We start from the raw sequence: 4,126 nt of genomic DNA on the forward strand, positions 1-4,126 counted from the left end.
TTCTAAAAATTTGATCTCCTCATTTGCAGAATGAACACGACAAAATCCAGGAACTGATGCAGCAGCTAGCTGCAGAGAAAAAGAGAGCGGCTACATACAAAAGGCATCTGGAGATGCTATTTGAACAGATCGAACAGCACAACGAAAGCCTTTCTAAGAGAATCCAACACATAGTAGACAATGTGAGGAATCTGGAACAGAGAGATCATCAACAGAACCACCAAGTATAGTCTTTTGGTCTCTGGTTTTTCCCTTGTTCATTCTTCAGCAGTTTGATTTAGGAGATAGATCTTTTCTTCTTTATTCCCCATCTTCTCTCTTTAATAAAGATTTTTCTTGTCGAAAACAAAAGAGCTTGCAATTGCCTTAAAGAAAGTTTTGTTTCTTCTTCTTCCTCGTCTTATGTTCTGACATTGATTTTGCTTCGACAATGCATAGGCATTGTGTAGTGTTAGTGTACATAAAGTGAAAGCTTTGCTTACGTTCTATCAAGATCCTCTGTAATAAAATCAGCTTTTTCCTGAAGATCTTCCTGCTGGTCAAAACTAGTTAGCTTAGCTATATACTATAGATGGGAAGAACCCTACAAATCTATTCAAGATCACAAAACAGAAGCAAAATAATCAAATTAGCTTGTAATGGACGAGGCGACTGTACATATATACAAATTCTGTATATGTGCTGATTTATACCTTAAGTATCATTTTTATGTTAAAACATACATTCACATTAACGGTATTGTCAAATCGTTAGAAATTGTTGAGTCGATTGCCATGTCGTGTTAACTGTCGATCACATTCACGTCATCTACCACATCATTTAAAAAAAGTGAAATTCTTTTTGCCTCAATGGCTTTCATATTTTTGTTTTAAATTTACAAAAGTTTCATAGATATTAACTACCATTAGTTTNTTTTTTTTTTTTTTTTTTTTTTTTTTTTTTTTTTTTGTTGCAATTATCTATGTTTCAGAAAAAAATTTGTACTTGGTAATTTTTATGTTATATATATTTTTTTTCTTTCTAGAAATCTAATTATCAAACTAATTAAACAATATAGGCTCTATCAAGATCCTTAGTAGTAAACACAATTGTTTTCTATTTTAGTTCGATCCCTTTTTAATAAAACGGAAGTAGACGAATTCAAATTAGTAGACCATATAATATTAATATAGGTTATAACTAAGATTAATTATTTGATAAGTTATATGGATTAATTATTTGATAAGTTATATATATTTAGGATTATGATCCTCTTAAAAAAGATGTTCCAAAGAATAAAATAAAATCTCAAAAATATTTAACTACAAAAATCTCAGAAATTAATAGAAATTAACCATTCTTCCGTAGATTACAAGTGATTTCCGATTATACTAAAAAACAAAATCTTACCTAACTCTATCAGAAAATTTTGATTAAGTAATGGGTCAAAATTTGAATATTTAAATTCATTTCATATATTTCTTTTGTTGAATTGTAAGTTTTATATACTATAATAAACTTTTTAAATAATTTAATTTGAAATCTTTAAAAATAGTTTAAATTGATATTTTTAAGAATATCATAAATATATGATAGATCAAAAAGTTAAAAATTATAAACACTCTAATTTGATTTGTTACAGCATGAGTCAATAATATATTACTATAATATGAAATTTCAAAAATATGATTTCTCGGATTAAATTTAAGTTTGGAATAATGTTGTTTGGTAGGCTTTCTCGGTCACGATGATTTTGACAAACATATGTCACATATTTGGTCCTAAAATTAATATGCGCTATACTATAGGTTAAGTAATAGAATTAACAATCAAAATACAATATATAATTTTAAACATTAAACAAATCAAATAAAATTAACAAACAAAAGTTAATTTTTTCACACAACTTAATCCGCATTATACCGCGGGTCAAAATCTAGATATACTAGAATAAATCTTTCTTTTTTTTGTCGTCAAATATATCTTACAGAATATATGTTATTTTCATAAGTCATATCTATCTTAACATTTTTGGAGTACATTTTTGTGCCATCTTTTTTTTATCTTTATATCCAAACAAGTCTCAATTAAATTCTCTACAATCCTTACAACCAAACAAAATCATTTCCTTATTTGATAATATTAATTTCAAATTTCCTAAAATCTATCTACCTAATTTAAAGCAATATGTTAGATTAAAATATAATTCTCCTTTCAATTTTATTTAATCTTATCTTTAATTATTTGAATTACTATTTAATACATGAATTACTATTTAATACATAAAGTTAAAAAAATATTAGATTTTTTTTAGCATATGATGTGATTTGAATTTTTATAAACGGAGATATATTTTAAAAATCTATCTTAACATTTTTGAAGAATATTTTTGTGCAATAATTTTTTTTGAAATGATTTTCCAAAAAACCATGGTCTTAAACACTATTAATCACCATAAATTTGATTTTAATCATATTTCATTGTATTTTTGACCATGGTTTAAGACCATGCGCAAAACCATGGTCTTAATTTTTTTTTTGATTTTAATCATACTTCATTTTATTTTTGAAAGTCACATATTTATTGTTCTTTCAAAGTCAATCCATATAATTTTATTAACAAGTACTGTTAATTATTGTAAAAACACCAAAATAAAAAATATATATATAAGTGCATTGATATTACAAAACAAAGAAATTTACTATGGGGTAAATTTTGCAAATACAACATATTATATATAATATTCTAATATTTATATTAACTAAATAAATTAGTATACTAACTTATTTAAATGATTTATGAAAACGAATAGACCCATGGTGTACCACGGGGTAAATCATAGTTCAGTATATGATTTCATATCATAGTATTCCATATAAAAAAACCTTTTAAAACAAATAAAATAATCACATATACGATATTTTAAATAAAAATTACCAAAGTAAACAAAAGGAAACAATTTCAACTCGTGCTCTAATACGGATCATATTCTAATAAATAATTATTTCGGCTAAGTAGAACATGTCCATAACATAAGCCATGAACTAAAGTCTACAATTTTATTTCTTTTTTTTTTGGTTTTTGGGAACTAATATGTTATATGTTATTAAAATGATGAGAATTAAAATGATGAGTCCGAAAATTAAATCAATCATTTTGTTTGGTAATTATGCTTATTATTTGAATTCTCAAGTTTCTTTCGTTTATGAATTAAATAACATTTTAAAACATGGAAACAAATTTAAATCTTGAGTAGGGACATTATATTGATAACGTTGGACCAACACAAACACGAGAATATCTAGGAGTTCTCGAGACCTGTTATTTTGTCCTTCTTGAGACCATTTTGGCCATGTTTTTTGTGAGAGTGAATAGAAATCTGAAGAGAATAGTCCACCACAGGCCCTTTTCTCTAGTTTAGAACATTTTATTTCGCTTCTTTAGATATATATAGGAGAAAGTACAAAGGACCAAAAAGAGTGAAAAACCGTAATTACTTAAAAAGCAAGGGAAAAGTGTAAATTGGGTGAGATGGTTTCATAAACAAAGAAGAAAGAGTACGAACAACAACTTAAAGCCTACGAAGAGACAATGAATAAAATACCCATTATACAGCGTTTGATGACGATCGCTTATTGGGTTTCGTAGTTTTAGCCACACTTGTAATGCTTCTTGAGAGATTGATCATTAATAGGCATAGAGTGCCCACAAGAACCCGCAAGGCGGCGAGCATCTTTCTTTTGCGCAGGGTCTTTAATGTACTTACACATACATGGTCCTGGCGGTATCAGTCTATCACAACATTTTCTCCACGTGGCTCTATCTTTGATTGCTTCCAAGCATAAACGAAGTGCTTCTTTGCAATAAGCGAGTGTCGGATCCACGCATCATTTATGCTTGTAATGCTTCCAAGCATAAATGATGTCAAGAGTAGGACCAAGACGATGGACATAAATGGAATGATCTTCATTTTCTAGACTAATTAATTAATTAGATGTATGTCGTCAAATCTGTTGTATGTTTCTAGCTAGGTCTTTATATAGAAAATTGGATCTGAAGCATGTCAGCATGTGGCTGTACTGAGAAGTAGGAATCAATTCCCAAAAGATGAAAGGAGGAGGTCGATCCTATTTTATAAAGCAAATAA

This window comes from Camelina sativa, chromosome 7 (assembly GCF_000633955.1).
Source record: "Camelina sativa cultivar DH55 chromosome 7, Cs, whole genome shotgun sequence".
Lineage (NCBI taxonomy): Eukaryota > Viridiplantae > Streptophyta > Magnoliopsida > Brassicales > Brassicaceae > Camelina > Camelina sativa.